This window comes from Solanum stenotomum, chromosome 4, assembly GCF_019186545.1.
Source record: "Solanum stenotomum isolate F172 chromosome 4, ASM1918654v1, whole genome shotgun sequence".
Classification (NCBI taxonomy): Eukaryota; Viridiplantae; Streptophyta; class Magnoliopsida; order Solanales; family Solanaceae; genus Solanum; species Solanum stenotomum.
Genome location: NC_064285.1, coordinates 24,847,925 through 24,862,572, shown reverse-complemented (window position 1 = coordinate 24,862,572; position 14,648 = coordinate 24,847,925). Strand labels below are relative to the sequence as shown.

Sequence of the window (14,648 nt, the reverse complement as noted above, 5' to 3'; positions counted from 1 at the left end):
AAGAACACGAGTTATGTACTATGGTTCCTCAAGAGGTTCTACTTAGTATGAGTGGGGGTATGGGACTTCATTCATGCATCTAAAGTAACCTCATGAGATGGAAGCTCCCCCATCAATACAATAGGTTTGGGGTTTCTAGTAGCAATCTCCCTATCCCATAACTCTGTGTCCACATAGGTCTTTAGATAGTGGATCCACTTAAAAGATAATACATGTAGTTCTACCTTAGGCAAGTATGATATCTCTTTTCGGTGTGGGACATGACACCGGATTCCATGTAGTTCACATGGTCTATGTCGGTTAAGGCTATTTTCCCTTGATGAACAGAAATAAGAAAAAAAACATGAGTTATGTACTATGGTTCCTCAAGAGGTTCTACTTAGTGTGAGTGGGGGTATGGGACTTCATTCATGCATTGCACAAGTAGGCTTTGAGAGTGTTCATGGTATGTTTCTCTTATGATATGATGATTTATGAGTTAATGCATGCTTTATATGAATTATGAATATGAACATGAACTATACTTATGACTTCTCAATGAGCTCTACTTAGAGTGGGTGGGAGTATGAGACTTCACTTATGCATTGCACAAGTAGACCATGAAAGGGGTTATGGTGTGGTTTCCTTATGCTATGAAGATATGTGAATTTATGCATGTATGTTATGGATTGTTGCTAAGAGTGACTTTCCTTGTTATAAGCTATGAACATGAATGTTTCCTTGTCTATGAGTATTGACTATGGATGAGATCAAAGCATGATAAGTATGAGCATGGTGGCCTAAAAGTGGTACTTAGTGTAGATAGGATCATGGGATCCTTTCTATGTATTGCACAAGTATAATCTAGGGTTACTTAAGTGATGGTTCTATTTTAATGAGATGATATTGGTACTGAACTATGTGTGTGAACTATGTCTTGTGATTACTGGGGTATTCATTATGTTTATGTTGGAGACTATGCTTGTGATTATGATGATATCCTTTATGCTATGATGAATTGTACATGAGTTGGCTTATGAGCTATATTCACCACTATTTCAAAGATGATGTTCAAAATTGGCATATAGTATGGTTTCAACTAAAATGTCCTTTTTTGCATGTTTTAAGAATTTTTATGCATGGCTTCTATACTTAGTACAATTTTGTGCTAACCCATATTTCTACATTTTCTATAAGTGTTGGGTTCGGCAATATCGACTTCCACCCTCGTGGCTAGGACTTTAGTAGATCAAGAAGAAGAAAATTGGTGAGTCCTCATAGTATTCGAGGGATTGACCATTATGTCCTTTTTGTCTTTTCTTATGTTTTAGACTTTTGTAAGGATTGTGTCCCTAAGATTGTGTTCAAGTGTTATAGATGGTTTGAGACATAGTGTTGTAGACTCCCACTTGTTTTTTTAAGAGACTTTGATTGTAAGGGAAAGTTTTAAATTTCCGCACTTTTCCTATATTCTTATGTTATGATATGCTACGAGGCTTGTATGAGGCTTTTCAGAGTCTTGTAGGCTGTGTCACATCTAGGGGGTACCCTTGGGTCGTGACAACATATAAATTAATTCAATAAAAGGTTAAGTTTAGAGCGTTTATATGTAGTCTCTTAAAATACAAATTTAGTTGTGTTTCTTGTTCTGAATTCCAATTCCTTAATCATTGAGATTTTGATTTTTATTATGCATATTGAATTCCAAATTTTTGTTCATGTTTCCTATCATATGAAACCTATTTGTTTCTAAAAGTCATCTTTATAGAGATTATTATATGAGATTTCTTATACATCAATTTCAGACTTGATAGGTAAGTCCATCAATATACGGTTAAATGCATGTTTTGAAAAGAGTCTTTAAGAAAGAATCAAATGATTTCATATGTACTATTTGTCATGCCCCGATACTACACCCTGGGAGGGACCGGCACTCGAGAACCATTATTGGTTCCAAGTGAACTCTTGACATGGCTTAAATCTTAGCCGAAGACTTACTTATGATAAAAATATTTTAAAATGTAAACTAAAATCTCAATAGATAATTTAGAATGTATAAAGAACATTCACTAGCCAAAATGGCACTCAAGTCTCAAACATCAAAACACAAATGGAAAGACTGAAGAACTAACATCAACCAACTGTCTATGAAGCCTCTAACAACTGAGATGAACGTCGGGACAAGACCCATGACATCCTAATGAACTAAAATACTGAAAGCAAATAAAAAGGGCTCCTCTGGAAGCAAAGAGGCTCAGCAACAACTCTGAATCTCAACTAGAATCAACGAAGCGCTGGATGCTAATCTTGGTTACCTGTATCTACATCATAAAAGATGCAGGCCAACTGGCATCAGTACATTGAATGTACGAGCATGCGAGGGGAAGACTAAAACAAGACATAAGCTTGAAAGGAACTGAAGGAACATACCTGGTCTCAACTAAACTCATTTCAAAATAAAACAATAATGTAAATGCATTATAAAGAAAAGGTTTTAAAACATGGATAACAACTCTGTGTATTTAGAAATACAATGATAACTCAATTTGTATGCAAGGACACAATATAAACTCTGTTTGTATATAAAAATACAATTAACACTGTGTCTATAAGAATACAAAATACTTTTGTGGGATTTTCTCTAACCGACAACCATCACTTAAGAGCTATGTGATGATATAGTATTCTGCCTCACGCTGCCAGGGTCATCCTATACCTTGCCAGGTGTGTAGAACCTAACTACTAAGTGGATCCACTAGTCTATGCTAAAAAAATCACTAAGGAATCATCTAAAAAGTATGACCCTTTTCTACCCATGATGGTTACATGGTTTATGGGGGCTGGGAGTTGTCTGAACTCTCCCCCATATCGGTGCTCAATACTACTCCCAAAATATACTAGCTCATATATTTAAAAAACCTAGCTCTTTTTGTGGTTTTAGATAATTAATCAAAAAACTAGCCCAAAGGCTCTCTTGGAAATCATAGTTTCCTCTCTTGCTTAATTGTGAAAGCATATGTTCTTTACTGAAAACTAGCTCATATGCTCTATTGGAAATCGGTGTTTCCTTTCTTGTTTAAATGTAAAAAAATTTACACTTTGGGAATACATAGTCCCGATATACTCTTTGGAGAAAAGAACTTCAATCTTTACTCTTTACTTAACTAAAAACTTAAGTCTTAAAACAAAGTTAAAACAATTGTAAAAGTCCTTTTGAAGACTTGATGAACTTATCTTGACTTGACTCTTAACTTTCCTTGATTTGAATTATGGATTCAAGGCTCATGATCTCATGGTATGGATGATTCCATGTTGTTTAGACGTGCCTGAGAGTGTAGAAATCAACTAGAAAACATAGCTACGTTTCAAGGGAACTTGAACGGAAAGTAGTGGGAAAGGGTAGGGACCTAACAACCCTGGCGCTCTGAGTGGTGTGGGACGCCAGACCCAAAACTACAAACACTGGCTTAGGGCGCACTGGCTGGCACGACACCCCAGAGGCCAAGCTTTAGATGCCTGTGTGGGGAGCTCTGAGTGGCGCGGCGCCCCAACCCCTTTTCCCTAGATTTTTGATGGATTCTCTTGGTCGTTTTTCAATTCTAAACCCTCTAGATTCAATTGGTTTTTTCCCCCAAACACTTAGATTCGAATACATGACCAAAATATGCAAGAATCTACTCAAAACAACATCAACTTTCATGAATTTAACTCAAGAACTTCTCAACTACTTCAACAATCAAGAACCCAATAGAAACTTCAACACAATCCATCAAGAACTCAATTTCTATACTTTCAAGAACATAATTTCACTGAATTAAATCATGATTGGTGCGTGGTTGAACTAACCCAAAGCTATGTGATCTCACATACCTCGTAGGGATCAACCCTTGGCAAAATCCACAAGAAAATCTTCTAGAACGCGACGATTCTAAGCTCCTCCTCCTCTTCTTTTCTCTTCTCTCAAAACCGTAACTTAATTTTATGAAGCATAAGCTGAATCCAATCAGTTTAGACCCCAACTTAATTACCAAAAATGAATATTTAATTGGGTAGTGAAAATACCATAATACCCTTCTAAAATCCGGTTTTGACTTTCCTTATCTAGACAACCCGACTTCAAATAGGCATATATTCCTAATACGAACTCGAAAATGAGAAAACTCGGTGGCATTGGAAAGATAATTCAAAGATATTTTCTAAAGTATCTTGTAGAACACCTAAATCTTCCTGGGCTAGGAGTTATTGTCATTTGAAGTTGACCCAAAACTCAAACTTAGCTTAACTTTGTCAAACTTTCCAAATTTGATTATTTCCAAAAACGGTTTCTTTCTAATTCTAAGTATTTCTAGTAGCAGGGTGTTACACTATTTGAAAGTAAGAAAGAGAAGAGTATAATTGATTTCCTTCCGAATAATGCTTTAGTAAAGAAAAGTGAAAATAAATTGAAGAATAGTCCCTTTCTATTACTGCTTTTATTCTGTATTTTCAGACAGTACTTTCACTTAATTATTTCATTCAGTTTTAAAGTATATGTCTGCTTGAGTCAGGCTTCCGCTATGTAGTTAGTTAGGCCAATATTTTTCTTGGGGACCAGTAATGGTTCTCGAGTGCCGGCCACATACAGTGTGTAGGATCAGAGTGTGACAAACTTGGTATTAGGGCACTGAGTTCAATAGTCCTAGGTATGGCTGGCAATTGGACTGGACTGGATCAACAGGACCGATTTTACTGGAACCGGTCCTTGTTACTAGATCAAATTATCGAAACCGGGTCTTACCGGAACTGGTTTTACCAAAATTTTCCGAAGGTTCCGCCCGATCCCATATTTACCGAATAGGAACCGATTTGGACCGGACTGGAACCGGTTCTTACCGAATCATTGTCATGTACTGGTAATTTTTTTATTTTTTTATTAACTTTAATTATTATATAATATATATTATTAATTATTATATTTAATATTAATAATATTATATTATTAAATATTTATTAACTTATTCTTTTTATTTTTATAAAACTTCAATTTGAAACTTTAAACTTTAAAGTAAACTTTAAAGTTTCAATTGAATTTATGTTTAAACTTTAAAGTTTAAAATTGACTTTAAAGTTTAAAGTTTAAAGTTTAAAGTTTAAATTGAATTTAAAGTTTAAACCTTAAAATTCAATTGTATATTAGACTAATATTAAAAAAGTTGAAAATTAAATTTGTAAAATGACTTGGATTAAATATAAGAGACTATTTTAGAAGAGAAACTAGGCGAATAGACGTATATTTATTCAAATAAATAAATTGTACAAATACAAATACTAGAAAGATTACATAATCTAGGTATTGAATATTAATTATTGTACTAATCATTGAAACTTTTTGAAAATCTCTTCGTAACTTTTGTATCATTTCAAAAGAAACATTTTTTGGGACTAGTATTTGTCGTTCTTCTTCCATTGCTTCCATGCCATCATCACTATTATCAACAAATATTTCATCTATTTCATATTCTATTTGGTTACTTAATTGTGGTAGTTTAGTATTTCTTCTTTCGGCATTGAACCAATCTCTAAACAACACTAATAATTCCAAACTATCCTTTGCTAATGAATATTGATGATCTCCAATCATAAATCTCGCTGCACTAAAGGCTTGCTCCGAAGCGACCAATGATGCTTGAATCGCTAGCACATCTCGAACAACCCTACCAAGGGTCGGAAATTAATTTTCACGATTCTTCCACCATACTAATATTTGAGCTTGAAGTTGTCCTTCTTCATGCCTAATCTTTTCCCATGCCTGATTGAAATATAAATCAAAATCATTATTGGTAGAGGATTCAATCTTAAGATAATCATCCATAAAATCATCCATATCATCACTTCTAGGCCTACAAGATGAAGGTTCAATTATTGAAATATTTTTTCCATAGCTTTATATGTATTATATAAATCTCTAGCTTTTGTAAATATGCTACTTTTACAATCTTCAACACTAAGAGTTTCATCATCTTTAATTTCTAAATTTGCATAAATCTTTTCAACCGTTTTTTGAACACCTTTTAATTGTAATTTGGGTTGAATGTAGTAGCAGTCAAATAGATTTGAGGAACAGGGAAAAAATATTTTTTGAATTTTTCAATCATAAAAGGAAGTGAATCTTTAAATCGATCTTTTCCTTTATATTTTGCAAATTCAGATGAAATAGCACAAAAATTCAATAAGTTCTTTTGTATTATCCCAATCTTCATAGCCAATTCTTAAATTCGGGTCCACATTATGAGCATTAAAAACTAATTGTATCGGCTCTTGATAAATATAAGCAACTTCAAGCATTTCAAATAAAGAATTTCATCTAGTGCATACTTCTTTTGGAACTTTTCTATATGCAAGTCCACATTTCTTACAACGATTTTTAAATTATGTAATTCTAGCTTTTATATTAGCTTTAAAATTCCAATTACAACCAATTCTAAGTTTTTCACAAGAAATTCCAAATTGAGAAATACCATCTTTTTTTACCAAATTATAAACATGTGCGGCACACTTAATATGAAAAGAATCATTATCAATTGGACAAAGTCTATATTTTAAATAATCAATTACTTCTAAATTATTAAAAGCATTATCTAAAGTGACACTCACTATTTTATCACGTATTCCATAAAATTGTAAAATAGAGCTTATTTTTGTTGTTATATAAGAACCGGTTTTAGTTTCTCAACATATTTATACCCTAATATTCATTTTTGCATGTTCCATTCATGGTCAATCCAATGGATAGTAATTGTAAAATAATCATTACCATTAGGACTACGTCCCATATCAGAAGTAATAGATAATCTACCATCATAATAAACAAATAAACAACGAAGAAAATGACAATATTCTTTTTGATATTTAAAAAGATCACTTTTAATTGTACTTTTTGGAATACCTTCATAATCTGGGTTATATAATTCCCGAATATAATGAATAAAACCAGGATGTGGAGGAAATGAAAAAGGCAAACCACAAACAAAAACCATTTTAGCTAATTCTCTATGATCTTTTTCTTTACTATATGCGCGGTGTGTGCTTCGGTTAGCCGGGTTAGCCATATTTAATACACTTTGAACCATATTAGAACCTCCAACTCCCATAAAATTTTCAGGTATGGGTATTCCATTTCTATTAGCCCTTTCTATATCATTTAGGCGAGCAAATTCTTTATTACACTTTCTCAAATGCGTTCTTAGTCGTCCCGTTTCCCCTTGTGTACCAGTAGTCATATGTTTCATGGTCAATTTACTTTTGGTGCAAGTAACAACAGTTTTTTCCTCATTTTGTACAAAAAAATTTCGTACAAAAAAATCTTTTAACACGTACAACGGCCTTTGAAAAAGTAGGTAAAGTGGGGACTTCATCTTGTTCCGATAATTCGGTAGCGGGACTAGTAGGGGTAGGGGTCTCATCATCTTCATAATTTATTTCTACTTCCTCATCTAATTCTTCCTCAAAATTAGTAAAACATCTATTTAAAGTCTCACGATCTACTTCATTTTCGGAATTAAATTCAATAGGTCGTGACATAAAAGAAGTTTCATCAACATTAGTATAATCATTAGTATTAATTCTAAATCTAGTTGACAAATGTTTAGAACTAGAACTACTTCCTCCTCCCCTATTATTTTTTCTTTCCGACATTGGTCTTTTACCACTATTTCTTTCCGAATTCATGTTCAAGTTTAAATAATTAAATATTATGAAAAACAAGCAAGATAATATAACAAAAAAATAAAATAACTTAATTAATAAACAAATAAAAAATTAAAGTTGGAACGAATGTACCGAACGTCTACGTAAAAGTAGACGTATAACCAAAGCCGGAATTGAGAGATGCCAATTGAAGCTTCCGATTTACTTCAAATAAATCTCCGAAATCCAAACATCAAGTCAATATCACAAAATAATAATTATGAATTTATGAGAGATTGAAAATTGATAGATTTTGTAAGATGTTAATGAAATAGTTTGTGAATTTGTGATTTAAATGAAAGAATATGGGTATATTTATAGTGTTAACGGGTTAGAGAGGGGTGGGGGGCAAATTTGAGCTGTTTTGGGCCCCAGCCCAATGGCTAGAAGGGACCCAACGACTATTTCTAACGTACACATTAAAAAAATAAAATAAAATGGGAAACTGACCGTTGAACAGGATCAATTAGACTGGAACCATGTCTTACCGAACTGGATCAACCAGATAAAAAAATGGGTTTCATTTTGGTACCTGTTCCGGTAACCTATAAGACCGGTTCCTTACCGGTTCAACCGATACCGAACTTACCGATACGGGAATCGAACCGGCCAAAATCCAGTCCAATTGCTAGCCTTAGTCCTAGGGTGTCTATGAAGTCGTGTCAATTAGAGTTATTCTTCTTGGTGTGAAGCACACCATATCTATAATTAGCAAGCTACGATGTTTAGGAACTTTTCACTTTCTTCTTTCTCATATTTGTCTGATAGAGTTCAACTCTAGAAAAGTTTCTTCTAACTCGTGCTTATGCATGTCTTTTTAGATTATGCCTCCGTGAAGAGATGTTCGAGGATGTCATGCTTGGAGGAACGCTAATCCTTAAGGTCAATAAGCTCTTAATGCACCAGGAGTGCAACCCCCTCATGGATATGACACTAATGTTGAGTTTAGGAATGCTATTAAGATTTGACACAAGTGGTGACAACGCAGGTTGGTCGCCATGGAGTTGGCTGTCAGGATGGGATTGATACGCCTAGAGTCCAAGAGTTTCTAAGAATGAATCTCCCGGAGTCACTGGGTCAAAGCTCAATGAGGATCCAGAAAACTTTATGGTTCACCTTTAAAAGGTGTTTAAGGTCATGCATGTTGGTGATGCTAAGTGTGTTGACTTGGCTACATACCAACTCAAGGGTGTTCCATGATATGGCACGACCATTTGGAAAGAGACTAGAGGAGAAAGAGAACCACAGTTAGGTTGGACTTGTTTTAGAATTCTCTTAGGGCACATCTTTACTTAGGAGATAAGGGAAGCCAAGGTAAGAGATCTTCTTAATCTAAATCAGGAGTCTATGAGTGTGCAAGAGTACAACCTCAAGTTCACTCAACTATCCCGCTATGCTCCGGAGATTGTGGCTGATATGAGAAGCAAAGCGAGTTTGTTTGTGTCTAAGCTATCTTGTTTATATAATAAGGAAGGGAATGTAGCTATATTGATAGGGGACATGGACATAGCTAGGCTTATGATTCATGTACAACAGGTGGAGGAGGACAAGTTCAAATATAGGGAACAGTTCCGCAATAAGAGGGCTAAGACAACAAATTATGAGTTATCCACTAGAAGATCGGGAATTGAAATCGTTCATCCTTCCAACAAAGGTCATATGTGCATGCTCCATCTTCAGCTAGTGCGCTTGTACCAATGAACAAGAATTATAAGAAGAACAAGAAATCCAAGAAATTTTAAAGCTTAAGGTTCTTAGTCGTAGAGCAGTGTGGCACAAGTGTACACTTACAACCCACACTGTGGTATGTGTGGTAAGCTTTATCCAGGAGAATGTTGTGTTTGTACTGATACTTGTTACATGTGTAGAAGGGCTGGTCATTTTTCTAGGAAATTACTAATGTGGAACCAGGGTAACAAGTGCAACAGGGCCCAACCTTTTTCGGCACCCCCACCATATAGGACTGCACCAAGAGGTACTACTTCAGGAGCAGGTATAAGTTCAAAAAGTATGTATGCTATGTCTAGTCATCAGGATTAGGAGCCAAATGTTGTCACTGTTATGATTAAAGCCTTTTCTATTGATGTTTATGCCTTACTTGATCAAGTTGCGAGTTTGTCTTTTGTGACTCTTTATGTAGCCATGAGGTTTGGCATTTCCCCTAAACAACTTCTTGATCCCTTCAGCATTTCCGCACATATTGGTGAGTCTATTCTAGGAGTAAGAGTCTAGCAGAACTGTCTTATACTGTGTCGGGGTATAGAACCTCTCCACTAAGAAAATAGGGATTCATCTAAAAAGTAAGATCCTTTACTCATGTTGGCATATATAGTTTATGAGGATTTTGAGTTGTCTGAACTCATCCCTATAGCAGTGCTCAATACTACTCTCAGTAATATATAATAGTGCTCAAATGAATAAAACATACTACTTTTCTTTGTTTTGAGGTAATTACTCAAAATACCCTCTTAAAAGATTTAATGCTTTGAATTATCTCTCAATTCATAAACTCATTTAGAAATCAAAATTACTCTTTGACATCTACTCAAACTCTACTTTACTTTCTAAAAAAAATAGTTTAAAACAAATGTTTATTGAGATCTGATCATTATGAATTGGGAAGTCATATTGCATAAACATTGATGGCATATCAACATGTCATACTTCTTATACATTGATGACATACTCGACTGTCATACTAATCATGAATCATAGTTCTTTTCTTAATGTAACAAAATGATACATTTGGGACTACTTAGTTCCCTTATACTCTTTCTCAAATAATTTTTCCAACTCTTTCTCGAAACTCCATTTTGCTTTCTAATAAGTCCACAAATTGGACTCATTTAAGGCTTATTTATAATGATTTAGTGTCCTCAAATGCTTGTTTTGTGCCAATAATTGATGTAAAATCCTTGATTTCCAGGTATTTGGATTGAGGAACAAAGCATGGACACTAATTTTCAAAGAGGAACAAAGTGAGCTGAAAGAACGAAGAAATGAAGGCCTGGTGATCGCCGATTCCTTTTGGTGAGTCACCGAATGACCACAATCTCGCCTAAAGTTCCAGTGTGCCATCCCCTGAAGGAGAAAATCAATTCAACTACCCGTTTGTCTATAATAGTTGCAACTGCCCGTTTGTCTATAATAGCCCATAATCAAATCACATCCTAAGAACCTGTCTCCCTATTGTTATCTTCGTATTATTTGTTGTTGTAGCTGATAGTCAAAAACAAAATCCCCTGTTATTTGACATTCGTGTCAACCACCTAATTTGAATCATTTTTTTATTCGTAAATGTTTATTTACTTCTGCATCTTAAAGACGTACCACTTTATGTGGGATTCGACCCCAACTCATTTAGTTGGGTTATATACTGACTAACGATCGTTAATGCTTAGAACTGGATTAAGTGTCTTTGATAATGTTATTAAACCAAAATGGCGCCACTGCCGATGAGTAGTGTTGGTTAAGATTCTTTAGTTAAGTTGAGTTTTGTTCATTTTAATCATAGTTGAATCTACTTACTTTCAGTTTTTGTTTTCGTGTATCTTGTTGAGCAGAGAAATTGAGCATATCTGGTAGCAACAGTGACAAATGGATCACCGTCCTTTGAGATTTATGATTCTTAGGGATGGCATCTTAACCTTCAAGCAATTGGAGGGTGAGACCATTTATGAGTTATGGCAAAGATTTAAGGACCTCTTGCAGTAGTGCCCAACTCATGGAATTTCAGAAAAGATGCTTCTGGAATGCTTCTACAGGGGTCTTGGCCCGAAAAATAGAGGAGTGGCTGACCAAATTTCTCCGGGTGATCTCACAAGACTACCCTATGCAATAGTAGCCCAACTCATCGATCGCATAACTGAGACCAACCAAGAAATAGAGAAAGACCACTATTTGGTCACACTATTTACTCAGCTGGATGATTTGGCCAAAAATATATTAAAGGTTGAAGTCCAGTGCAAAAGGAAAGATAGATACATACCCCCTCATGAGCGGAGAAAGCCTAAGGACAATGAGGGTAGACGTGTCAAGGAAGCGCTCTCAATCATTCTCCAAAATCTCAATGAGCATGATAGACTGCTGGAAGAGATAAGGGAGAATGTCGAAATGCTAAATCAGATGACTGCCTCTCACTCCAGATCTATCCAGCTAATTTAGACCCTCATGGGTCATGTATTGCCTCATCTCTACTTGAGACAACAAGAGGGGCTGCCTAGTGACACTAAGGTCAACCCCAAGAATGAAGTTTGAGTGAGGACTTGCATCATGCCACGACGTTAACTAAGGTGCTTCATGGGAGGCAAATCAAGGTTTTATCGCTTTATTTTGGAGTTTGAAATAATGGTGTGTTGAATGTGCAAGTTAAAGTGTTGATTGCGTTTGAAAAGTGCAGGTTGGCGAGCTAAAAGTCCAGTTGGCAACTCGCTGAAGAGGTCAGCGAGCCTGACTTGGATCGTCGTTGGACTCAATGAATTCTAGGGTTTGAGTCTATAAAACTTAATGAGCCCAGGAGTAGATTGGCGATACGCCGACCAGGTCGGTGATCACGATCTTGTCTGCTGTTTGGATCCCCACATTAACTGGAGGTCCTATAAAACTCGGTGAGGTAAGTGCCCACTCGGTGTGTCGAGTGGGTTGGCGAGAAAAATTTATGTCACCGACTGGGCAAGAACTGGACGATTTTTAAAGCCCAAAAGTTCAAAAGTTCAAAATCTTTCACATTCCCTTACTTTTAAACTTTCTAAACTCACACCTGTACTACATATTCCATTGTATTTTTACCGCATTTTAGTCGCCAAGTTTGTGTTCGGAGTTGGATTTTTTGTGCCTAGCTTGTCAACTTGTTTAATTGGCATATAAGGTTGGTTTTCCGAACCCCAAATTTATATTTAGCAATTTTTACTCATTTGTGATGATTTTTATCTTAGTGATGTGTACTTGACCTCTCTAATTCGTAATTGTTTACTTGATTGCCTATTTCAATTCGAATATCTTCCCTAAGTTATCGATATCGTTGATTTTTCAAATGTTGCATGCCTTAAATTTGGTCAAAATTGTTGGGAGTTGGTTTGTTGATGTTGGGTCTAGTCGGGTGAAGTTTGAGTAGGGTTGAAAGTAGGCACATTGGGTCGTATGGTGAGCTGGGTTGAGCTCGCCGAACCACTTGGCAGTTCGATGAATCCCCCGTATCTCCTTTAATTTCATGCTAAATTTGGAGTTTGGGTGTTGTAACTTTTGGCAAGAAGCCTGAGTTCGCAGAGTGCACTCGACGTCTCGTTGAAAGTCCTTGATCACCCTTATTTGCGCCCCTAACCCCTAAAAATGCACTGTAACTTTCGATGGGCTTGTCCTTGCTCGCTGAATGTTGTTGGTGATTCACTGAAAGGCCCTTTCCTTCTCCGACATGCCCATTTTCTAAGAAAATTTTGAGCCAATCCTTTTGGCGAGCCCGATAGTGATTTGGCGACTCGCCGACTGGATCGGCGAGTTTGTCTGCAATCAATTTTCTGTGCATTTTCTTGAATTGTTTTTAACTTTCCTTGATGTTTTTGTAGATATGGCTAGAACTAACCTTGAAATGACGCCTCGTAAAAGAGCACGGGGCATAACTATATATGAAGGAGGAGCCAACCTTCCTAAAAAGGGAAGAGCAGAGCCTCCCAAAGGGAGGAAAAGGCAAGGGCAAGAGGCCCATATCTCTGGTCCCAGAGCATAACTCCAACAGCGAGGGAGAGGCCTTTGACTCCCAATCTGTATTATCTGAGCTGGAGGATGACCAGCCATAACACTCTTAGAGAATAAAGATCCGTGCTAGATATCTCTCTGACTCAGCTAGAGTCCCAGCAGCCACCTCTCCAACAAATACAGTGCCAGCTCTGGCACCTCCGATAGCTCCAATACCACCAGTGGTTCCTCCACCCCGGCTACTCAACAGACTAAAAGTTGATGGATTGCAGACTATTCTTCAGGAGAAGGTACTATCTACAGAGGGCCTAGAGGGCAAATACTTCAATGTGAGGGACACACTTCATTACCATCGGTTTGAACAGTTCACTAGGCCTCGAGGCCCCTATATTCCTTCATGGGTCCGATTGTTCTATACAACATACAGTGACTTGGTACCCAAGGGAAAGAAGAAGGCCAGTTCTTTCAGACCAGTGAAGTCTTTCATAGTCAGATGAAAGGAAGTAATGTGTAACACTGAGTACATTAATACTGTACTCAACAAGGGTCTAGGTGCTACAGTGGCATATGAGTGCTTGCCTATTACTCAGTCCCTTGATTATCTAAAGGGATGGCTCGCACCTTTGATTTTTGATACCACCCGAGGTGGATCAAGGTAGGGGTCCCTATCAAGAAGAAGGACCTGAATATTGCTGCTCGATTCTTGTTTGGCTTCTTCAGTAGCACCATCATACCTTCCCAGAGTGAGTCTATCTTCTGCCACCCTAAGGCAGCCTCCCTTGGGTCGATCATATCTAGGAGGATAATTAACCTGGGACTCTTCATAGAGCAGGAGATGTCCATGAGGGTCAAATAGAGGTAGACCTCCTTCCATTCCCTATGCTGATCACAAAGTTTTGACGTCATGCTGGAGCCCTCCGAGATGCGACTAGAGATATTGAGGTTACCCCTTCATCCTCCACTGACATCGGTGTATTGAGGTCGAGTACACTCGGGAGGAGGTCGACAGAAGGAGTGCAGATCTAGTGGATACATCTCTGGAGGTGGACATTGACTGTATACCTGCAGAGGCATCTTCGCCCACTCCGGCCTCCTGGCCTTAAGGTACATCTGCTCCCACTTCTTCCTCCCAGGCCCCCGGTACATCTACTGCAGCCTAGCCCAACAAGATTACTCAGGCTATGGTCATGAAGATGGGGAACCTAGCTCATTCAGTTGATGTGAGGGCTACCCAACTGGAGGCATCTGTCCCC

The 14,648-nt window shown here is 36.9% G+C and overlaps 1 non-coding gene across 1 annotated transcript; it reads right to left on the bottom strand.

The window, feature by feature from the left end:
* Positions 1-11,328: 11,328 nt before the first annotated feature.
* LOC125863514 (small nucleolar RNA R71) lies at positions 11,329-11,435 on the bottom strand. The gene has a single exon (XR_007446176.1). It is a non-coding gene; the product is annotated as a small nucleolar RNA R71 (small nucleolar RNA).
* Between the last annotated feature and the right edge of the window lie 3,213 nt (positions 11,436-14,648).